The sequence below is a fragment of the Pinus tabuliformis genome, chromosome 8 (assembly GCF_031772625.1).
Source record: "Pinus tabuliformis cultivar Carrire ecotype Pingquan chromosome 8, CPIR1, whole genome shotgun sequence".
Classification (NCBI taxonomy): domain Eukaryota; kingdom Viridiplantae; phylum Streptophyta; class Pinopsida; order Pinales; family Pinaceae; genus Pinus; species Pinus tabuliformis.
Genome location: NC_142294.1, coordinates 42493873 through 42519909, shown reverse-complemented (window position 1 = coordinate 42519909; position 26037 = coordinate 42493873).

Genomic DNA, 26037 nt, shown 5'->3' with positions numbered 1-26037 from the left:
GGCCAATACAACAATCCAACAATATTTGGGTTTCGACTCAGGTGATGAAGGTAAAATAACTGCAATGGTTTCAACAGGTAAAACTTCTAATACTAGTTCAAGTTCTAATACTTTTATACCTTCTTCAAACCGAAATCATCTAAATGAGGATAAAAGGGTTGAATTATTTCACATAAGGATAACTTCTAAGCACACAAAGATAGATACATTATTTGACAGTGGATCACATGCAAATTTAATATCTGAAGATTTAGTTAAGAAATTGGGTTTGGAGACACATAATCATCCAAGACCATACCCTCTAGGTTGGCTGAATAAAGAGACTCAGATTAATGTCACAAAGCAATGTCGATTAAAATTTTCCATAACAAATCACTACATTGATGAAGTAGATTTAGATGTGATTCCAACAGATATATGTGGAGTAGTGTTAGGAAGTCCTTATCTCTATGATCGTGATGCAGTGTTTTATAGGAAAGAGCATAAATATCATCTTAAGAAAGATGGGATTGAATTTATTGTCAGGGCACATAAACTTAAAACACACTTGGATTTAGTTTCAGTTAATCAAATGAAGAGATTAATAAGTTCAAGTAAGAAATATGTACTTATGGTTGTGAAAGAACAACATAAGGATCAACATGATGCTTTTTCAGGTTGTGAATCTTAGTTCAAAGATAGATTGGTTAAAGTGGTAGATTCTTTTCAAAATCTATTTAAGGAACCAAAAAATCTTCCTCCAAAAAGAGAAATACAACATGAAATACAATTAATGTTAGATGCCCCTCTTCCTAATATTGGAATGTATCGCCTATCAGTTATAGAGAACGAAGAAATAAAGAAACAAATACAAGAATTGGTTGAAAAAAGTTTTATTCGACCTAGTTCATCTCCATGTGGCTCACCCATAATTTTGGTTCCTAAGAAAGACGAGACATGGAGAATGTGTGTCGACTTCAGGGCCTTAAACAAAATAACAATAAAAAACAGGTATCCTCTTCCCAGGATAGATGATTTACTTGATCAACTGAAATATGTTGTCTATTTCACTAAGTTAGATTTAAGAAGTGGGTATCATCAAATCCGCATAGCAAAAAACGACATCTGGAAGACTGCATTCAAAAATAGACAGGGACTATTTGAATGGTTGGTAATTCCTTTTGGTTTGTGTAATGCACTAACAACTTTCATGTGGGTTATGAATGATGTTTTCCGCCCATACATTGTTAAATTTGTCATAATCTACTTAGATGACACTCTGAATTTCAGTTCCAGTATAGAAGAACATGTTAAGCATGTTAAGCAAGTTTTTGAAGTATTGAACAGAGAACAATTGTACCTTAAACTTTCCAAATGTGAGTTTTGGAAAACTTGACTGAATTATCTTGGTTACATAGTTGGAGGTGGAAGTCTAAAAATAGATCCAGCTAAAATCGATGTGATTGATAAGTGGCCAAGACCACAGAATGTGATTGAAGTTAGAAGTTTTTTAGGTGCAATTCAGTATTGGAGAAAATTTATTGCTCAATTTTCTTTGATTGCTTCACTGTTACATGCTTTAACAGACTCTAAAGTTCCCTTTCAGTGGGGAGGTAAACAACAAAAATATTTTGATACACTTAAGCAGAAAATAGTCACAGCACCAATCTTAGCTTTACCAAATATTCAACAGCCATTTGAAATTGAAATAGATGCTAGTGGTTATGCAATGGGTGCAATCTTACTTCAAAAAGGGAAACCAATTTGTTTCATTCAGAAAATTTTTCTAAAGCAGTAATGAATTATCCGACATATGATAAAGAACTATTTTCTTTGGCTAAAAGTGTTAAGAAATGGAAACATCATTTAATGGGTAAGGAAACAGTGATTCACACAGATCATTAGCCGCTTCAGTACTTACAGTCTCAAATTAAGTTGCAACAATCTCATCATTACAGATGGATGGGATTTCTTCAGAAATTTCACTTAGTAATTAAGTACAAGAAAGGTGTCACAAACAAAGTAGCTGATATGTTATCTAGGCCATATTTGAATGCTTCCATAGTTCTACATAGTAGCTCTTTAAAACATGAAAGTTATATAGAACAATATAGAACAGATGCTGATTTCAAAGATATTTATGAATCACTAACTCATGGTGCTCAGGTGGGAGAAATCAATTATCATGTTCATGACAGGTTGGTATATCATATGGGTAAGTTATGCATACCACAGACAAAAAGAGCACATGTTGTACAAGAAGCACATTCTTCTCTCATTTCAGGACATTTTTGAGCAAGCAAAACAACGGCACAAGTTCAAAGGTATTGTTACTAGCCTCGAATGTTTCAAACTGTTGCTAAATACATTAAAGGATGTGTGATGCGTTCGACCAACAAACTAGGCAATCAAAAGATTGGTTTATAAATTCCACTTCTAGTTCCTTTGCGACCATGAGACAACATTTCCATGGATTTTGTTGGAGGACTTCCTATGTCTAGGAGAGGGCATGATTACTTGTATGTTGTGGTCGACAGATTCAACAAAATGTGTATTCTTATTCCCCACAAAAAGCAAGTGATAGCTGAACAGACTACAAATATGTTCTTCGATCAAGTATGGGTTCATTTTGGGTTACCTACTTCTATTATTTATGATCGAGACACTCGTTTTGTAGGAGAATTTTGGTCCACCTTATGGGAACTCATGGACACAAAGTTGAAGAAGAGCACAACTTTTCATCCACAAACCGACAGACAAACTGAAGTGGTAAACAAGACAGTCATACATATTCTCTGAGGGTATTGCAGTAAACATCCTAATTTGTGGGATGAATCTTTATCTTATGTGCAGCATGCTTAAAACCGAGCCTTGCATTCATCCACTAATCGATCACCATTTGAAACATGTTTTGGGTATCTACCGAAGTCACTAATGAATTTCATGTTTGGTGAAGAGTATAAAGTGGATGAACATGATGATGCGAACAAAGCAGTTAAGTTCATGCAATGGACAACAGATACATGCAGTAGTGCAGGATTAGTTAGAGAAGAGTCAAGCCAAGTATAAAATGCACCATGACAAGCATCGAGTCGATCATCATTTTCAGGTCGGCGATCAGGTATGGTTGTATATCAGTAAAGACAGGTTGAAAGGAGAAGGTAAGAAACTGAAACCCATCAGGTATGGCCCTTTTAAGATTATGGAAAAGATTGGAAATAATGCTTTTCGATTGAATTTACCTCCTTACATGCGAATTTACTCAGTTGTAAATGTAGAAAATCTGAAATTGTATGAACCACCGATGATCATGGATCCTAAGGAAGATACACAGATTCCGACTATTGATGATTTGGCACCTAAGTACATGAATGAGTTGCAGGAAGATATCATCTTGGACAGGAAGATTCGATCTTCGAGGCATGGAGATGTTGAATATCTTTGAGTAGGACTCAAGGGCATGAATCCGAGCAAGGCAAGGTGGATGGAGATCGGAAAAGTGAGGGAACTGTACCCTCACCTAGTATCTGCTTAAAATCAAACTTTTGTGGTCCAAAAGCTTTCAAGTGGAGAGGATTGATCCAGGAGGATCTTGTCAGTCCAGTGTATCCGGAGAGAGTTCAGGTCGTCTTCAACTTCGTCAACTTCGCCAGTGTTCTTCAGTTCTTTCGGGGTTGGTTTCGTCATTAGATCTTCATGGTGGAAATGTCACAATGTGACAATTGTTGTATATGGTTTATTCCATTTAAAAAAAAAACTAATGTTAAGACCATGTACCTACACACCTAAGTCTAAACCTATCGAGCCTTATTGCAACATTTCTATAACATAAAAATATGTTAAAAGTCCTAACCCTAGCTCTAAACCCTCTCGGACTTTGAATTATAAAAAACATTGTAAAAACCATTGCAAATAACAATACATTCCTAAACTGCCATCTCTAGAATGCAGCAGAACCATTGTCATGTGAACAGACAAGGTAAAGTCGTCGGGGTTAGCATTGACCGCAGTCCCTAACTACATCAAAACTGCGTCATAGCCGTGAGGAATTAAGGTGCATGTGAGAAATATGTTAACCGTGGAGTTAGCGTTGCAGTGGAGGTTATAAACAACATAACCGCGTGGAGGAAACCGTCGGACAATTATCGCATGTGAACACTTGCTACCGAAACCGTCGACTGCAACCGTCAAGATAGCCGCCAGATGTCAAACCACGGTTAGACCGCCCCGTTCACATGCGAGCGGTCAACCTCCTCTGCCCAGTCAGCAAGCCGCCATCGGATTGGTTTTATTATATGGTTCAAAAATGGGTTTTAGTTGCAGTTTGGTTAACAAAATAATTCGAAGACCTAGAAGCCATCCTATGTGTCATTGTACAACTTGACCGAGGCTCCAAACCCATCCAGAAATAAACCAATTCATCTCAAATTCAGCCAAAGGAGGTTGGAGTGTATTTGCAGGTATTTTTAAAGGCAGTTTTGTTCATTGAAGAGAATTAGAGTGGTTTTGGAGTTTTTGTATGCAGATTCTGGAAGTGAGAGGCTATTTTGTTTTTAGTGTAACAGGAGCATCGGGAGTCGGAATTGGGAACCATGATAGTCGTTGGAAAGCTGGTTCAGAGAGCTTCCTTTTGACAATGATCAGAAGTGCATACGAGAACATTCAGTTTGGTCTATTCTCTATGTAATCTAAATCCTTGGTTTCAATCCTAATAAAGCAATCGCCCATCTTGAAAGTGGACCCAGAGACGTAGTCCATCAGGGACGAATTTCGTAATCAACTTTGTTGTCTAGTATCGCTGTGTTTTACTCTTTTCACTTCTGTTATGCATCTTACTTATGTTTAATCAGCGGTCGTAAAGTCTTTCTTCTCAAGCCATTTCCTCGATTTCCGCACTTTTTAGTTAACAATCAATTCAATAATGGCTAATCAATTCTACATCAGTTTTTAACTTATGATAATTTCAGATCATACAAAATCGTTAAATTTTAGATAACATTATTTTAGTTTGGTAGGCTATCCATTCAAGAAAAGGAAAATGTGAGCCAAGAATTGCTATCAAATTGGATATGGCCAATTCCTTTGACAAGGTAAGTCATTCCTTTTTTTTGTCATGGAAAAAATTGGTTTTAGCAATCAATACGTTAGATGGGTCAAAGCCTACAATGGTGCCCCATTTATTTCTATTGGATTAATGGCCAACCAACCCCCTTCTTTGTTTCTTCAAGGAGGATTAGGCAAGACCATCCCCTCTCTCCTCTATTATATTTTAGTGGCCAAGAGTCCAAGTCGAAATCTAGAGAAAGCTAGGATGGAAGGTGTTGTAACCCAGGAGATAGTTCCTGGATATTGTTAGTTTTTGTAGCGTCAAAGGTGTTCTAGTCTCGAAACTTTTTGGAGAGGCTAAAAGAAAGGAGTTATCCAAAATTAAGAAATCGTTTCTAGAAATTCCACCTAGAAATGTATTAATTAGATTATTAGATAATTTTTAAATATTTCCTATGTCTAAACTTAGGAAAAGTGGTTAATTAATCAATATTAATTGAAAAAGGTGAGAATAATATAGAAACTCACACAGATCGACAAGGAAATAATCTTAGCCCTTTATTAAGTTTTAATCTTGATCGTTGGAGTCCACATTGGAGATTATAAGAGGAGGTATATGGGTATTGGGGGACACACTAGTTGCATATACTCAGTGATATGGGTAGATCAATTTTCCAGTAGCAGGTGATTCAACAGTGAGATCGAGCCAGGAGATTGAGTAGTAGGTGATTCAGCAGTGAGATTGAGCCAGGAAATTGAGTAGCAGGCGTCAAAAGTGGCAGAGGAGGCCAACAACATTTCCAGAGGAAGTCTTCCAGATCCGGAAGAGGAAGTGAGAGGGAGTGTGAAATTCCCATAAGGTCTGGGCAAGGACCACATAATAACAAAACGATTTGGTCTAGCTAGATGAGCTAGTGATTCAACAGCTGGAGGTTAGGATTTTGGTCAGATGATCCAGTGAGTCAGTTCCAGATCCATAGAGAGACAAAGCTATTGATTTTAGAGTTTTTCGGAGGAAGCTACAATAGAGCCTGCATAAGCTCTGCGCAGAGGCTGACACAAAAGGATTTACGTGCGGCAGGGGAGGTAGATTGAAGGTTGAAATCAACCGCGGGGTGGAAAAATCATCACAATATTTTTGCCAATATTTCTCTTAGATTGTATTGCGAGTAGAGCATCCAAATTATTGTACTCACATTTTGCTGCTGCATAATAAAAGAAATCCTGAACTGCTGCACCAATTTGCCCACAATGGGATTTTCGAGGGACTTTTGTCCAAAAATAATGGTGCTATATTTTTGTTTGTGTGTGCCAATATTTTCTTAATTTCCAATTTATCTTCCATAATATTTTTATTTGTGAAGATTGCAGTGTGATTAATTCGTTTTTGCTATAGAAATAAACTGCAAAACTAATTTATAGTTAGAAGAATTAATTCTAGTTACTGCAATAAAATTTCAGTGGTGAAATTTTCACATGGTATCAGAGCAAATTCGATGAGACAGGAAGCTCAAAAGTGGAACGAGGAAATCTTATAGATTCACAGAGAGTCTAGAAGATAGATTTCTATATTTCCGTAGAGGTTGGCTTAGTAGTTTGAACTTCTGGGCAGAGGGTTTGATTTTTCCATTTCAAGTGGCAGGAAAAATTCACAGAGCCGTGAGGCAATTCCGGTAGGGAAGATCAGTCTTTTCACCAAGAAAGCAACTCAACAATCCAAACTCCAAGGTAAGAATGCCACAATTTTGGCCAAACATTGAAATTTGGTGCTAGGGGATTGTGCATTTTCTCCTTTCACTCTCAACATATTTAATCAATCAAATTGTGAAGCCAACTACGTTTCTCCTCACACATTTATCACCGCAATACAAGGCATTTTGATTGATACATGAAAATCCTTGCCACCATTGGAAGCCTCCATCATTATAATGAAATGAGAACTCTAATTTTTTTGAAAAGATCCTAACCAGTTATAATAAATATAGTAGAAAACATTGGATGTGTGAGAATTGAAGTCTCTGAATGCACTATCTAGTGCAGATCTAGTTATGTAAAGTCATCAAATTATGTAAACCTAGTATGGTGTCAAATCATAATCTCTTCAAACTTCTCCAAATAGACATAGATCAACTCCTTGCAATGTAGGATTTTGTACTATACTTATAATGTCATAGATTCATATCATTCTTTAGATTTCAAATAGAAATCACTTATGCTCATATCTCAATAGTAGGGTTGATCATCTACAACTTACCAACAATAGTATACCCCCTATTCGAGCTCGTATCTTTCCATGGATTTGGATACAGAGAAATGTGATGGGTTGATCATAGATTTATAACCCAATACAATCATCACAAATTCATAGGTTGATCCATCTTTGCTAGCACAGATAGGTCAATAGATCATCACTTTGGTCCATATAGATAGAGAGATAGGTAGGGTTAGGCTATACACCAGGGATGTGCTATCCCACCTGGGCTTGATAACCCCTGTTCACTAACCCCAAATACAAGGAGGGTGTAGAATACCATATATTTGATAAATTCGTGGTAGAAGTAAATTAAATCCATTAGGAACACCAAGTGCCTATAATCAGATTCTTGTGTTAAACTAACCCTTTACACAAATTGTGCCTATAATAAGTCAAGCATCTACTACTTTGTATCCCTATCCCACTCCACCATACACTACCACACTCCTAATTTAGGTATTTGCTACTCCTGCTTCAATGCCTAATCACAATATTTTGTGATTATGATGAAAAATTAAGTACATATGTGTTTAATGTCCATGATGAGACATATGGATTGTCCTCCCCACATTTCCCGTCAATGATTATAACCTTGAATGGGCTAGCATTGGTCTATCTCATCATCTAAAAATGAACCAACAAATGAAAATTTACGATGTTTGTCATCATCACTTCAGAGTATCTCATAGATGACTCTTTCTCTAGATTATATGCATGAATTTATGGAAGGCCATCCCCTATACCTATCCTATGATTGATTGTGACAACAAGTGACTAAAGTACAATTGACGGATCTCTGTTGGCAAGATCCTCTACTTATAAATTGTCCTTTATTCACCTATTATCACAATCAATCATAGGCTAGGTAGAGGGGATGACCTATGAGAAATTCATATATATAATTTGTAGAAGGGGTCTTCTATGAGACAATGTGAAGTGATGATGACAGATGTGGTAAATTTTCATTTGTCGGGTCATTTTGATGATGATAGACCAACGCTATCCCATTCAAGATTATAATCATTGATGGGAAATGTGGGGAGGAAAATTCATACATCCCATCATGGACATTACACTGATATGTACTTAAATTGTCATCATAATCACAATCTGTTGTGAATTGAAAACTAATATATGTTAGAATTTTGTTTGACTAATATAGATTAGAAAATGCAGCCACTATATAGATTGTTTACAATAAATATAGTAGAAAATATTGGATGTGTGAGCATTGAAGCCTCACATTGCACTAGCTAGTGTAGATCCAGTTATGTTCTTGAATATGTTCTGTTAGACTCCGTCTTGTATGTCAAATGTGAGATTGATAAATGTGTTTTTTAGAATATGTATCAAATTCTCCAACTCTTCAAAAGGCAGCAGCTTCCTCAGCTCCTATCTCTGCAAAAGCACAAACAGAAGAAAACAAAACATCATCAGCAATCAGAGGCAAAGCAAATTACAAGCTATTTGGAGAGGTCTCACTGGAAATCCCAAACAAACTTCATTGGCACAGCTATTGAATCAAATGATTTAATTGGCGCTGGGAATGCCCTGCGTCTTATTGATCAAAGGAATGTGGTTTGAGGCTAAAGGATCCTGTACACGAGCAGAAAACGTTTACTCAGGCCTATTGGAAGAGCATCCATTAGACCAACAAATTCACAAAAGGACGGTTTCCATAGCTAAAGCACAGGGAAATTTATCAGGAGTTGTGGATCTTCTTAATAAATGCCTGGAGATATTTATGGCAGATTATGATGCATGGAGGGAACTTGCAGACTTATACATTTCTCTTCAAATGTGTAAGCAAGCAGCTTTTTGTTTTGAAGAGCTAATACTTGCTCAACCATCAAATCCATTCTTTCACTTATCATATGCTGAGGTGCTTTATACACTTGGCGGTCTTGAAAATTTTAAACCGGCAAACAAAACAAATATTATGTTGTGGCTATCGACTTGAGTGGGGGAAGAAATACTCGAGCTCTGTATGGTGTGTGCTTGTGACTTTCCTCCTGGCAAATATATTAACGGGCCTTGTAAATGTGTCGATGACTACTGTTTTTGTTTCTCCATTCCTAGCCTACTGCATTTTGCTTTTATATGCAGTGGTTTTGATTTCAGGGGTCGTTGTTCTCCAGGAATTTGTGCTTTAGATTTGATTTGATGGACAGAGGAGATAAATCATAAAAGCCTGTGTGTGGGTGGCTTTCTTTCCTTTTCCTGGATCTCCTTTTCAAGTTCCATTGAGCGCTGAATGCTTCTGGTTATGTAGGGACAAAAATATCCGCTGGTATCATCAGTGGACGTGAGCGCCCCAAATGCAAATGATGTAAACATTGGTTAACCTATTGTTTCAGTTTTTGGTATTTCGGATACTTTGTGTCAAGGTGCAGAGTACCGTTGAATTCCTATGAAGGTTTGCAGGTGGAATCACAGTTTGATTGCATTGGAGATTGGACGAAGGACTAAAGATTCTCTGAAGTGTTGTGAAAGCTGCTCGGAGGGAGTTAAAATGGTGACTTTTGCAGTTCGTAAACAGAGAACTCATTCAAAATATAAAGAAACCAATTAGTGAAGGACCGGCAAGGGCCCAATATCCGCGGATAAACACAAGGGATTACATAGTGGAGCCCCTGATTACCTTCCTTTTGATAGCATAAAAGGATGCGGATGGCAAGTTGTGGCAACATATGTGAATTTGGCAACATATTAGGTCCTTGGCCTACCTATTGGAATTGTTTTAAGGTTTAAGGTCAACATGGGAGTCGATGGAAAATGGTGGGGAATGATAAATATGTGGAGTTACATTTCAAGTAAACCGTCCGTGAAGCATCGAATCATACATTTATCATGTTACTGGTTAAGTACGAGAACCATTAAAATGAGTTGTGTTGTTGTTATCGCCCGGGCGTAAACATACTCGCAGCTTGGAACCTCTTAACGAGTCTGCGGATATACCGCCTGCAAAAAATCCTTCGCAGTGTAGGAGCGTGGCGGCCACTAGGTCTGCCCTCATCACCACTGCCACTTTCACGGACAATGCGGGTGCCCCAATAGCAGATATTAATAACAAAAAGGCTTTCTTCTTTAGATATGGAATCGAGTGAAGTGAACCCTGCCAGAGCACTAAATCCGGTCCTCATTCACACCACAAAGACATCAACCACAACAGAAAAATAGGAACCAATTTCCTATTAATGACTTCAGTTAATAAGGCAAAAGGATCTGCGCTCTGGTTTATTAGCCATCAGAGGATTTCAAGGGGAACAATCTTCTGTTTTAGGAAAAAGAAATGATTTTATCTCTTTTTTGTAACTGCAGGTGAAACAGCGCCCCTGTTTTGGGGGTCGATATGTTGTGCTTTTTAGAATAGTTTATTTAATGTATAAAGATAATCATTTGAAAAATTTAGTGGGAGAGTGGAGAGAGAATTCTGAGTGCTGGTGGAGGAGAACAGAGAGCTTACTTGTACAGTTTTTGACAGAGAGTCTAATGAAAAATACAACTCTGACCCCTGAGATTCCTGTGGTATGACAATTTAGCATAAGTTTTCCTTTTGTTTCATATGTAACCTGTTATGTTTTCATTTCACTTCATGATCATTTCCAATTGAACAAATGAAGTGTTTAGGTAGAATTCATAATATTTTATGCTCTGCCTATAAGTTTGTTCATATTTAATGTTTTCTTCTGTTTGACAAGGATTCATCCTCTATGCCCTTGTCAGCTCCTCAGCAGTCTTGCCATTCCATTTAATCTCAATTTGATGTTAAATTTCTTGCCTACCTTGCCTCAGGAGATAATCTATGTTTTTGATTATATTTCTCTATTCAAGCTGTTGCTTTGCCCCATGCAGCCCAGAAAACCCCATCATCCATTAAAACCCCTTTTTCTATCAATTTACTAGCCTAAAATCAGTTTCTTTTAAAGTCATCTCAGCCCCTTTTAGAAAACGTTTTGCTGAGATAGACCGGAGAGAGCCCTCTCCTGTCCTCGTAGGGCTAGCTACGAGGCTAAGTGGTTTGATGTTACCTTGAGTTTCGCCTTTTTCAGCCTGAGGCAAATTTGAGCGCTAACATATTGGCAACCATACTGGGGAGAACATTCGACTTGTTGATTGTCTTGTCCCAGTACATGAAATCAAGTTGCAGATCTGATGCTGATGGTGGACAACAGTCAGACACATATGCAGGCTGAACCATTCACCTGGCGACTCCAATTCGATCCAGACAGTCCAGTGCTCGCTGCTCCATTTATGCAATGGTAGGGTATGTGGCAAACCCTGCACTTTGTGAAGCTCTAAACGAAGTTAGAGAGTGGTTAGTGGATATTGAAATTAATGAAGAATTTTTCAGTGCCTTCTTTCAATGTTTGAAATCTCTGAAGTTTCATCTTGAAACTAAAACTGGTGCCTATGAGTTAATTGTTGAAAAACTTGAAAAGGAGATTCAATGTTTAGATGAGCAGATCTAGTCATATGATTTCCAAGACCCTAAAAAGTTCTTGGAAATCCTTCCTCCTTCGCAACAAGAAATCATAGACTTGCCTACAGATGTTTACATTGACAATATGCAGCTGGAAGTATGTATTGCAGAGTTGGGGCAGCCAACAGAGTCCGGCTTCCGCGATCCAATGGCAACATACATGAGAATGTTTTTCAGTATGATTGATAGATCAGGTTGTCTTGTACGTGACCAGGCTCATTACGTCCATGAAGGGCTGCCAGCAATCACATCTGTGTCCTGGTGGAAGCATTCTCGAGCGGCATCATTTTCAGGTTTACTTGAATGGTTAATCTGGCATTTTAGTATTACCTGATCTATTGTTTGTACAACAAAGTAGGTAGATTTTGTAAATAAATAAGCAGCCAAAGGGCAGTATTTTGTTCCAGTTTTATTACAGTTCTAGTTTGAAGTTTTCCGAATTAGTCTTTCAATCAATTCAGTCAGTTTCCAGTTAATAAGTTGAGTCTTCAGTTGTGTTGATTTGTTGAAATAATGGACTCCATTGCCCAATGGATGGAGGCACTGTCTGCTCTCCCAAAGTTTTGTGGTTCTTGGCACCTCCACGAAGCGGCAGCTGCCATCCCAAGTGGAGCCGATGTTAGACTCCGTCTTGTATGTCAAATGTGAGATTGATTCTTCTTCAAAACCCTGTTTTGAAGAAGAAATCATTAAATGTGTTTTTTAGAATATGTATCAAATTCTCCAGCTCTTCAAAAGGCAGCAGCTTCCTCAGCTCCTATCTCTACAAAAGCACAAACAGAAGAAAACAAAACATCATCAGCAATCAGAGGCAAAGCAAATTACAAGCTATTTGGAGAGGTCTCACTGGAAATCCCAAACAAACTTCATTGTCACAGCTATTGAATCAAATGATTGTGTTGGCGCTGGGAATGCCCTGCGTCTTATTGATCAAAGGAATGTGGTTTGAGGCTAAAGGATCCTGTACACGAGCAGAAAAAGTTTACTCAGGCCTATTGGAAGAGCATCCATTAGACCAACAAATTCACAAAAGGACGGTTGCCATAGCTAAAGCACAGGGAAATTTATCAGGAGTTGTGGATCTTCTTAATAAATGCCTGGAGATATTTATGGCAGATTATGATGCATGGAGGGAACTTGCAAACTTATACATTTCTCTTCAAATGTGTAAGCAGGAATCTTTTTGTTTTGAAGAGCTAATACTTGCTCAACCATCAAATCCATTCTTTCACTTATCATATGCTGAGGTGCTTTATACACTTGGCGGTCTTGAAAATTTTAAACCGGCAAACAAAACAAATATTATGCTGTGGCTATCGACTTGAGTGGGGGAAGAAATACTCGAGCTCTGTATGGTGTGTGCTTGTGACTTTCCTCCTGGAAAATATATTAACGGGCCTTGTAAATGTGTCGATGACTACTGTTTTTGTTTCTCCATTCCTAGCCTACTGCATTTTTCTTTTATATGCAGTGGTTTTGATTTCAGGGGTCGCTGTTCTCCAGGAATCTGTGCTTTAGATTTGATTTGATGGACAGAGGAGATAAATCATAAAAGCCTGTGCGTGGGTGGCTCTCTTTCCTTTTTCTGGATCTCCTTTTCAAGTTCCATTGAGCGCTGAATGCTTCTGGTTATGTAGGGACAAAAATATCCGCTGGTATCATCAGTGGACGTGAGTGCCCCAAATGCAAATGATGTAAACATTGGTTAATCTATTGTTTCAGTTTTTGGTATTTCGGATACTTTGTGTCAAGGTGCAGAGTACCGTTGAATTCCTATGAAGGTTTGCAGGTGGAATCACAGTTTGATTGCATTGGAGATTGGACGAAGGACTAAAGATTCTCCGAAGTGTTGTGAAAGCTGCTCGGAGGGAGTTAAAATGGTGACTTTTGCAGTTCGTAAACAGAGAACTCATTCAAAATATAAAGAAACCAATTAGTGAAGTCCCGGCAAGGGCCCAATATCCGCAGATAAACACAAGGGATTACATAGTGGAGCCCCTGATTACCTTCCTTTTGATAGCATAAAAGGATGCGGATGGCAAGCTGTGGCAACATATGTGAATTTGGCAACATATTAGGTCATTGGCCTACCTATTGGAATTGTTTTAAGGTTTAAGGTCAACACGGGAGTCGATGGAAAATGGTGGGGAATGATAAAGATGTGGAGTTACATTTCAAGTAAACCGTCCGTGAAGCATCGAATCATACATTTATCATGTTACTGGTTAAGTACGAGAACCATTAAAATGAGTTGCGTTGTTGTTATCGCCCGGGCGTAAACATACTCACAGCTTGAAACCTCTTAACGAGTCTGCAGATATACCGCCTGCAAAAAATCCTTCGCAGTGTAGGAGCATGGCGGCCACTAGGTCCGCCCTCATCACCACTGCCACTTTCACGAACAATGCGGGCGCCCCAATAACAGATATTTACAATAAAAAGGCTTTCTTCTTTAGATATGGAATCGGATGAAGTGAACCCTGCCAGAGCACTAAATCCGGTCCTCATTCACGCCACAAAGACATCAACCACAACAAAAAAATAGGAACCAAATTCCTATTAATGACTTCAGTTAATAAGTCAAAAGGATATGCGCTCCGGTTTATTAGCCATCAGAGGATTTCAAGGGGAACGATCTTCTGTTTTAGGAAAAAGAAATGATTTTATCTCTTTTTTGTAACTGCAGGTGAAACAACGCCCCTGTTTTGGGGGTCGATCTGTTGTGTTTTTTTAGAATAGTTTATTTAATGTATAAAGATAATCATTTGAAAAAGTTAGTGGGAGAGTGGAGAGAGAATTCTGAGTGCTGGTGGAGGAGAACAGAGAGCTTACTTGTACAGTTTTTGACAGAGAGTCTAATGAAAAATACAGCTCTGACCCCTGAGATTCCTGTGGTATGACAATTTAGCATAAGTTTTCCTTCTGTTTCATATGTAACTTGTTATGTTTTCATTTTACTTCATGATCATTTCCAATTGAACAAATGAAGTGTTTAGGTAGAATTCATAATATTTTATGCTCTGCCTATAAGTTTGTTCATATTTAATGTTTTCTTCTGTTTGACAAGGATTCATCCTCTATGCCCTTGTCAGCTCCTCAGCAGTCTTGCCATTCCATTTAATCTCAATTTGACGTTAAATTTCTTGCCTACCTTGCCTCAAGAGATAATCTGTGTTTTTGATTATATTTCTCTGTTCAAGATGTTGCTTTGCCCCATGCAGCCCAGAAAACCCCATCATCCATTAAAACCCCTTTTTCTATCAATTTACTAGCCTAAAATCAGTTTCTTTTAAAGTCATCTCAGCCCCTTTTAGAAAACGTTTTGCTGAGATAGACCGGAGAGAGCCCTCTCCTGTCCTCGTAGGGCTAGCTACGAGGCTAAGTGGTTTGATGTTACCTTGAGTTTCGCCTTTTTCAGCCTGAGGCAAATTCGAGCGCTAACATATTGGCAACCATACTCGGTAGAACATTCGACTTGTTGATTGTCTTGTCCCTGTACATGAAATCAAGTTGCAGATCTGATGTTGATGGTGGACAGCAGTCAGACACATATGCAGGCTGAACCATTCACCTGGCGACTCCAATTCGATCCAGACAGTCCAGTGCTCGCTGATCCATTTACGCAATGGTAGGGTATGTGGCAAACCCTGCACTTTGTGAAGCTCTAAACGAAGTTAGAGAGTGGTTAGTGGATATTGAAATTAATGAAGAATTTTTCAGTGCCTTCTTTCAATGTTTGAAATCTTCGAAGTTTCATCTTGAAACTAAAACTGGTGCCTGTGAGTTAATTGTTGAAAAACTTGAAAAGGAGATTCAATGTTTAGATGAGCAGATCCAGTCATATGATTTCCAAGACCCTAAAAAGTTCTTGGAAATCCTTCCTCCTTCGCAACAAGAAATCATAGACTTGCCTACAGATGTTTACATTGACAATGTGCAGCTGGAAGTATGTATTGCAGAGTTGGGGCAGCCAACAGAGTCCGGCTTCCGCGATCCAATGGCAACATACATGGAAATGTTTTTCAGTTTGATTGATAGATCAGGCTGTCTTGTACGTGACCAGGCTCATTACGTGCATGAAGGGCTGCCAGCAATCACATCTATGTCCTGGTGGAAGCATTCTCGAGCGGCATCATTTTCAGGTTTACTTGAATGGTTAATCTGGCATTTTAGTATTACCTGATCTATTGTTTGTACAGCAAAGTAGGGTAGATTTTGTAAATAAATAAGCAGCCAAAGGGCAGTATTTTGTTCCAATTTTATTACAGTTCTAGTTTGAAGTTTTCCGAATTAGTCTTTCAATCAATTCAGTCAGTTTCCAGTTAATAAGTTGAGTCTTCAGTTGTGTTGATTTGTTGAAATAATGGACTCCATTGCCCAATGGATAGAGGCACTGTCTGCTCTCCCAAAGTTCTGTGGTTCTTGGCACCTCCACGAAGTGGCAGCTGCCATCCCAAGTGGAGCCGATGTTAGACTCCGTCTTGTATGTCAAATGTGAGATTGATTCTTCTTCAAAACCTTGTTTTGAAGAAGAAATCATTAAATGTGTTTTTTAGAATATGTATCAAATTCTCCAGCTCTTCAAAAGGTAGCAGCTTCCTCAGCGCCTATCTCTGCAAAAGCACAAACAGAAGAAAACAAAACATCATCAGCAATCAGAGGCAAAGCAAATTACAAGCTATTTGGAGAGGTCTCACTGGAAACCCCAAACAAACTTCATTGTCACAGCTATTGAATCAAATGATTGTGTTGGCACTGGGAATGCCCTGCGTCTTATTGATCAAAGGAATGTGGTTTGAGGCTAAAGGATCCTGTACACGAGCAGAAAAAGTTTACTCAGGCCTATTGGAAGAGCATCCATTAGACCAACAAATTCACAAAAGGACGGTTGCCATAGCTAAAGCACAGGGAAATTTATCAGGAGCTGTGGATCTTCTTAATAAATGCCTGGAGATATTTATGGCAGATTATGATGCATGGAGGGAACTTGCAGACTTATACATTTCTCTTCAAATGTGTAAGCAGGCAGCTTTTTGTTTTGAAGAGCTAATACTTGCTCAACCATCAAATCCATTCTTTCACTTATCATATGTTGAGGTGCTTTATACACTTGGCGGTCTTGAAAATTTTAAACAGGCAAACAAAACAAATATTATGCTGTGGCTATCAACTTGAGTGGGGGAAGAAATACTCGAGCTTTGTATGGTGTGTGCTTGTGACTTTCCTCCTGGCAAATATATTAACGGGCCTTGTAAATGTGTCGATGACTACTGTTTTTGTTTCTCCATTCCTAGCCTACTGCATTTTGCTTTTATATGCAGTGGTTTTGATTTCAGGGGTCGTTGTTCTCCAGGAATCTGTGCTTTAGATTCGATTTGATGGACAAAGGAGATAAATCATAAAAGCCTGTGCATGGGTGGCTCTCTTTCCTTTTTCTGGATCTCCTTTTCAAGTTCCATTGAGCGCTGAATGCTTCTAGTTATGTAGGGACAAAAATATCCGCTGGTATCATCAGTGGACGTGAGCGCCCCAAATGCAAATGATGTAAACATTGGTTAGCCTATTGTTTTAGTTTTTGGTATTTCGGATACTTTGTGTCAAGGTGCAGAGTACCGTTGAATTCCTATGAAGGTTTGTAGGTGGAATCACAGTTTGATTGCATTGGAGATTGGACGAAGGACTAAATATTCTCCGAAGTGTTGTGAAAGCTGCTCGGAGGGAGTTAAAATGGTGACTTTTGCAGTTCATAAACAGAGAACTCATTCAAAATATAAAGAAACCAATTAGTGAAGGACCGGCAAGGGCCCAATATCCGCGGATAAACACAAGGGATTACATAGTGGAGCCCCTGATTACCTTCCTTTTGATAGCATAAAAGGATGCGGATGGCAAGCTGTGGCAACATATGTGAATTTGGCAACATATTAGGTCGTTGGCCTACCTATTGGAATTGTTTTAAGGTTTAAGGTCAACATGGGAGTCGATGGAAAATGGTGGGGAATGATAAAGATGTGGAGTTACATTTCAAGTAAACCGTCCGTGAAGCATCGAATCATACATTTATCATGTTACTGGTTAAGTACGAGAACCATTAAAATGAGTTGTGTTGTTGTTATCGCCCGGGCGTAAACATACTCGCAGCTTGGAACCTCTTAACGAGTCTGCGGATATACCGCCTGCAAAAAATCCTTCGCAGTGTAGGAGCATGGCGGCCACTAGGTCCGCCCTCATCACCACTGCCACTTTCACGAACAATGCGGGCGCCCCAATAACAGATATTTACAACAAAAAGGCTTTCTTCTTTAGATATGGAATCGGGTGAAGTGAACCCTGCCAGAGCACTAAATCCGGTCCTCATTCACGCCACAAAGGCATCAACCACAACAGAAAAGTAGGAACCAATTTCCTATTAATGACTTCAGTTAATAAGTCAAAAGGATCTGCGCTCCGTTTATTAGCCATTAGAGGATTTCAAGGGAACGATTTTCTGTTGTAGGAAAAAGAAATGATTTTATCTCTTTTTTTTAACTGCAGGTGAAACAGCGCCCCTGTTTTGGGGGTCGATCTGTTGTGTTTTTTTAGAATAGTTTATTTAATGTATAAAGATAATCATTTGAAAAAGTTAGTGGGAGAGTGGAGAGAGAATTCTGAGTACTGGTGGAGGAGAACAGAGAGCTTACTTGTACAGTTTTTGACAGAGAGTCTAATGAAAAATACAGCTCTGACCCCTGAGATTCCTGTGGTATGACAATTTAGCATAAGTTTTCCTTCTGTTTCATATGTAACCTGTTATGTTTTCATTTCACTTCATGATCATTTCCAATTGAACAAATGAAGTGTTTAGGTAGAATTCATAATATTTTATGCTCTGCCTATAAGTTTGTTCATATTTAATGTTTTCTTCTGTTTGACAAGGATTCATCCTCTATGCCCTTGTCAGCTCCTCAGCAGTCTTGCCATTCCATTTAATCTCAATTTGATGTTAAATTTCTTGCCTACCTTGCCTCAGGAGATAATCTGTGTTTTTTATTATATTTCTCTGTTCAAGCTGTTTCTTTGCCCCATGCAGCCCAGAAAACCCCATCATCCATTAAAACCCCTTTTTATATCAATTTACTAGCCTAAAATCAGTTTCTTTTAAAGTCATCTCAGCCCCTTTTAGAAAAAAAATTGCTGAGATAGACCGGAGAGATCCCTCTCCTGTCCTCGTAGGGCTAGCTACGAGGCTAAGTGGTTTGATGTTACCTTGAGTTTCTCCTTTTTCAGCCTGAGGAAAATTCGAGCGCTAACATGTTCAACTTAAAAAAAAAACAAGAACAATTGTCTTCGAAAGCTTGCTAACAAATTCCTTGGAGATGATAGTATCACACACCACTGGTTTTCCACACCCTTCAATCTAGTTCACAGCCATGGGTTTCTTTTCTGCACAGAAATTGCTAGAAACACTCATTAACATCCATGTCATGAAACTCATTTTGAAGGACATCCAAAACATTATTCACACCCTTGGATACCATATTCATCCCCATAGTATCCTTAGTAAACCAACAAAAGCTCATGTAAAGCTGTCAAATTAATTTATTTTTGTAATGCACATAATGTCGTCAGATATTCGATGGTATGTGGATATTCGTCGGACTCTTATCCAATGGTACTACAGTTGGATATTCGACACACTACCGAAAGAATGAAGCATCAGACATATAACATTCTCATCATACAAAATTTTCCTACTATCAATTATCCGATGCTAAACTGTTAGACTTGCTACTCCATATCGACAAAACGATGCGTCGAAGATATAACATTCCTGTCACAATAACTTAATTTAATATCGATTATTCGATTATTAACCATCATACTTACTACTCCATACCGATGGAATGAAGCATCAAATATATAATACTTTCCTTGCACAAACTTGCTCTATTGTTGATTATCCAATGCTACACCATCACATGCTCCCATCGAACTAGACTAATAAATCATCGAATATCCAATGGAAAAGTGTTGCAATATTTGGCATCTAGGGCGAAAAAACGAATGTGGGCATATCTACCGACTTTTTTCTTATCGCATATTTGGCACATGTGGGCATCACAAAACTGACCTCAAAGCATCATATAGCATTTTTGGCCATTTTTGGCATCGGATATTCAACTTGTGGCCGTTAAAGATCCGAGACTTAATGAAGTGTTGAATATTAGACACAATGCCAGTGACAAGTTTCTTGGATCCAATGTGTTGAATAGCCAACACTAATAAGTCACATATATGACGAATAACCATAAGATTTTGGCCCCATTTGTAATGGTGAATAAATTCTATAGAAAATTTTCTATTCTACAACAAAGGCGTCTTCCATATTTCAAGAATTCAGGTGGCCAAATGATTATAGAAGAGCAATATGAAAGATCGTTGAACAAAGAAGCAAGGGAAAAAACAAATTTTTTTGGAATCAAGGGAGAGATTAGCGGTCATAATCTATTTCAAATGTTATTTGATGACCTTTTCATTTGCTACGAAATCAAACATGTGTTCATAGTAAAACCTTATTTTGAGAACTATATTGATACAGATGAATCATATAGGTAGATGATTGATCTTTTTCACCATATAGATGAAGAATGAGAACAGTTGGTCAAAGTAGTTGAATGAATTCAGCTTATCAATGCAGAATATCAACATATTATCAAAATGATTGAACCTAGATGCAACAAATCAAGCATAATTGGAGACCTTTTTGGAGTTTTGTTTTATCTTTCTATTTTTAGTCAAAGTTGTTTGAACATTATCCAAGTTTTGTATATAGAATTTTTTATTATGTAAATCCTTTAGAAAATAAGATATTTTGTAAATCTCTCTCTATATACTTTATTTTTGAATAAGAAAGGGTTGATACATGGATAAAATGTTTTGGTAATATTGTTGTAATACTTTCAATTGAAGATAATCAAAGGGTTTTGGTTTTTACTTGTGACAACATTTGTGTACTTGTGAGTGTTTTACAGTGATTTTCAAGATCTATTTCTGCATATTTTTGAGGTAGCGTAGGACACTGGGAAGGGCAGGGTTGAGTATGAGCCTCCCCTACATCTCTAGCAAAGTTATTTTCTATATTGTGTAAAGATCAAACAATATGTTTAACTAATCACCCATAAATCATTAGATTGTTACTTCTTGTATTTTTGTTCACTATAGAGGTTCATCTATACATGTCTTCTCATCTTAGATGACTATATATTCAGGGAGAATCTTTAATCTTCTAAGTTCTTATTAATTCTTATTTCAAAGAACTTATAAAGATTGTATGTTGTTATAATGGAACACCATCACTTTGAGTAATATAAAGAAATAAGGATTATAAGCATAAAGAAACATGTGTATCTTTAGATCTTCCATTCCATATATAACCCTCACAATTGATGCTTTGGCACAATTATTGAGTTGAGGGTTGTCTACAAAGATACAATAGTTGTAACGCCCATTACTATTGAAAATGTTGTAAAAGTTGATGCTATAACAACTGCTACTATTGAAACAATGACCATTAGATGTTGTAATAGTTGAGGTGGTAGAAATGCATTTCATCTTGTTTGTCAAGGCTTGAAAATGGGCAGCCAAAGAGGTGTTTTTGCCACCCAAGACTACAACAACACTTGGGGGATAAAAAAACAAATTGAGAAGCACAAACATAGGTAATAATAGATTGAGAAGCAAATGTTGTGTAACAACGGATGTTGTAACTGAAGATGTTATAACAATAGATGCAATAACAATTGTTAATGTTAAATATGCTGAAAATGTTGTAACAATTGATGCTGTAACATCCATTACTGTTGAAAATGTTAAAATTGTTGTAAAATTTAATGCTATAACAATAACTAATAATGAAAGTACTGAAACAATGACCATTACAACAGATGCTATAATAATAGACGTTGTAACAACTGATGTTGTAATAGAATATGTTGTAACAATAGATGCCATAATAGATGTCAATGTTAAATCTACTGAAAATGTTGTAGCAATTGATGTTGTAACACCCATTTAAATCATTTGAAGAAGTCTTTCTTAAAAGATGGTGTTGTAGCTATTTTATCATTATGTATTTCAAAAGAAAATTCACATGCACACACACACAGGCACACATAGATATATATACACATACACACAAAAAGAGAAGGGAGATATAGGGACTCTTTGAGCCAAGATTTTATAAAATTTTGTGCTATATATACACTACATTTCCATATTGTTGATGGTGTTGGACCTGCCAACATTCAGGGGATCTCCCCGGTATGAAGTCCCAACTAGACCTCACACCGTTTGGTGTAGGAGTCCCATCCATTACGATGGCCCGGTTGCCATTAGCTTAAAGATATACCTTAGCTCTTGTTTTTCAGCATGTGAGAGTGGTATGCTTTGTCTTCGACTAGTGAGGTTCACATGCCTGGTGAGTGCTTAGTGTTACTTGTGTCAAGGTTATTTCACCGCAGAGGGAGAAGGTAGAAGTGAGTTTCTAGTTGAAAGGGAAAGGTGCCAGCTCTGTTAGAGACACACAACACAACATGACATGCGCAGCTTCCGACGGAGCAGTCCACACAGATGCAATAGTCACACACACAAAAAGGAATAGCACGTACAACACTCAATGAGTAGTCCGCGTGAGTGCGACGGTCGTTATAACAAGTTTATGGGAAAGGTTTTGGTTGACATCTGGTGAGGCAGCTCACAAGGGTAGGACACCGTTAACAACTTATACAACAAATTTTTATAAACATATGTATTAGAACAACCAAAAGAGTTCAACTGTTTTAACTCAGATTAAATAAACATGCATTACTAGTGTTCCAAGATCAGTCTTACAAACAATTACAATACGTGTGAAAACGTGTTGGCCTATTATCAGGCTTCTAAATTAAGCGAAAGTTCCAAGACACATCGGTACACCATACATCACTAACCCTGTGAGAGGGGCATTGGAGCCACTACTTGCTCCTCAAAGAAAAGATTACAAACTCTCAAGGCTATGTGGGAGGAGCCAAGGTGAAAATTCCTTTAATTGTACAAATGAGGGGGTATTTATAGCCAAGAGAAAAATTGGCACTTGTGACTGTTTGACTTCCCTCATGACTGTTTGACTTATTTGACTCTTCATCTTTACATGACTCTTCGTATGACATGTGGGTCTCTTGGACTTCCACGTTACATTACATTGATTTACATAGTATGGCCCACAGTAGTGATGTGGCCGACATGACTCATGACACAACTCGACATGACAGTGCTGGTATGTCCATGCTGGCGGTGGTGTCCATGTCGAGCTGCAGTGCTGCTGAGTGATGGATGTGCTCTTGGTGTATCACAAATTCACCTTCACATGGAAAGGTGTGCAGAGTCTTCGATGGTCTTGGTGTTCGCTTGATGTTTCATGTGCACGTTGCTCCTTTTCTTGTACTTTGGCATGCTTGACATGTTCATCTATTCACGAAAAATTCTCCTCGCATGTTACTGTTGAAAATGTTGAAACTTTTGTAAAAGTTGATGCTATAACAACTGCTACTATTGAAACAATGACCATTACAGTAGATGTTGTAAAGTTGAGGCGGTAGAAATGTATTTCATCTTGTTTGTCAAGGCTTGAAAGTGGGTAGCCAAAGAGGTTTTTTTGCCACCCAAGACTACACCAACACTTCGGGGATAAAAAAACAAATTGAGAAGCACCAAACAAGATGCAATAGAGAACTTCAATACAATTCAGAATAGTACTTCACTATATTCTGAATCAAATGACTTCAGAGTCAAGCTCTTATTCAAGAAGCCTTTTGCAAAAAACCTCTTGTGCTTCCAGGATTGCTTTGAGGTCCTTTGGGATAAGAAGAATGCCTTTAGCCCTTCTTCCTTCTTGTCCTCTCCTGGACTTAGCTATCAATAGCTTTTCCTTCACCTCTGCAAACTCAAACAATAATCAATTTACAAACAATCAAACACCTTTCAAGTCAACCAAGCATATAGATTGCTCTGTCAATTAAGCATTCTGATCTGATACCACTTGCATCATGATACAACCTGCTCTAGTATAACTTGGTCTGATATTACCTTCTTTGAAGGTGGGGTTAATCAACCTGGGGCTCTAATACCACCTTCTTTGAAGGTGGGGTTAATCAACCTGATGCTCCGATACCACCTGATCTGAAATGGGGCACTAAAGGCTTCTTGTCAACCTACAAGAACCTCTCCCACTCCAAAGCTTAAACAATTTCCAAGATCTATGCTTATGATTGATAATTTGCAGAATTAAAAGAACTGGAAATAGGTGTATGCTTTGTTCTTCCTTTAACTGACCAAATGCCTTAAGTTCATTTGCTTTACTGATATTTACACACGCATAATAGTAAACAATGCAGCGCATAAACAAACACATAAGACAGCAAGTTTAATTAGGAGCTCATCCAACTCTCATGGGCTATGTCTTCGTGAGCTCTTGTCAACTCGACTAGGCTCTTCGGGATTACGGTAATGCTTCTTTTACAAGTTCCACACTCAACTCCATAGGGTTACAACTATACCTATGGGCTTAGAACACCATCTTACCCCTAGCTATCCTTACTCTGTAGACAGATCTAGGATTCTCTGGACTAGACTCCTTCAATTAATGCTCTGAGCTATCTTGAGCTCTAGCTTGCACCAACTCCCTCAGAATTCTGTCAACTGTCTCTGGAACTCCTTCTGTTTTCAGCACACCTCGGACATCAGCAATAGCTTGATCATTTGATCTCCTTGCTATTCTCTGGCTCTCAGCCCTTAAGCTTCTCTTGCTATCCAACTCTTAAGCTTCTCTGGCTCTCCGGCTCTTAAGCTTCTCTGGCTCTGCAGCTTCTAAGCTTCTCTGTCCGTTCCTCTGTCTCTAATCATGAGGAATCATCTCTTTTGCAGCTCTACGTCTCTTCGACTCCCTCTCTTTTGTTTTTATTTGATAACTTTAACCAAATTTAGTTATCATACTGACTTTTCTCTAAACTTAGCACATTCGCTAACTTTAGCCATTTCCCAAGGCTGACCGTCAGGGGTAGCCATTTGGCTTTACGCAACTGCTGGGCGCGCATATGGGTGATCTAACCCCGACGGTTAGGGACATGCAACCAGTAGGCTTTTGCGGTCGGGTTCATCCTGGACCATCGATCTGTCCCATAATCCAATGGTTCGCGCTAAACCTGATCATCAAACAGTCCACTCAATCTCCACCGTTTGATCCATGATCTCCAATCCAACAGCTGACAGCCATTTCGGGTGGCCCACTTGCACGGAGATTACCCGCCCGAAAAAGCGGTTTTCTCTCTCCTGCAGCGTGCTACGTGTCGGCTAGTGTATGGAATCGAGTGAAGCCCTTCCAATACCACTTACTGCCTGAAGCCCACCCGAAATACCATTTACTGCCCTCCTTCTGAAACTCAAAAGGTTTAGCTTATTTTCCATAAACTCTTCGGATCTGCTTGCTTGTAGGTTTAGCTGTAAAATGCGTTGATCTCCTTTGATCGGACGATCCTTCGCCTTTGACCCTGTTCTTCATTATTGAAGGCCTGAACCAATCTTTGACTGCCACATCCTCCGTTGTGCTGACATCACCATAAACCCACGACTCTTTCCCGGGTTGCCAATGTCCTATTGACGTAGCCATTGACTCTTTGGCCCAAAGTCTTGCCTCTCCGATTTGCGATCATTGATCGCATCTCGACCATTGATTCCTTTTGATCCGACGGCTAATAATGCTCATCGCAATCAGCCCATCGCAAGTCTTCACACCTTTGGTTAAGTCCTCCCTTTGGCTTTTTGCAATGCGATAAAGCAGTAATCGCATATCACAATGCCTTAAGGCCTATGGTTAAGTCCTTCCCTTTGGCACATTTGCGATGTGATATAATATTGCCCGATTTCCTTTTTGACCAATCAAACAGGGCCATGTGGCCCAATCTCAACCTACCATGTGTCATCTGTGGATTGGCCTGTGAGCCTATACCAAAAATCAACATTTTCAATATAGTTTGAAGATTAATGAAATTGCCTCCTTTTCTAAGGACATTGGACAATTTTCATTTTACAATAACTCCTTCATCCGGAGTCCATTTTGGTCCATTCAAATTGTAGTAGATTCAGAATGAAGAGATCTATGCAATGAGACTATTTCCAAGAGCATCCTTTGACTTTAATTTTTGATCATTAGAAGTCATCAAGGATCATTTTCTGATCAGCTATGCAGTTAACCAACTTAGTC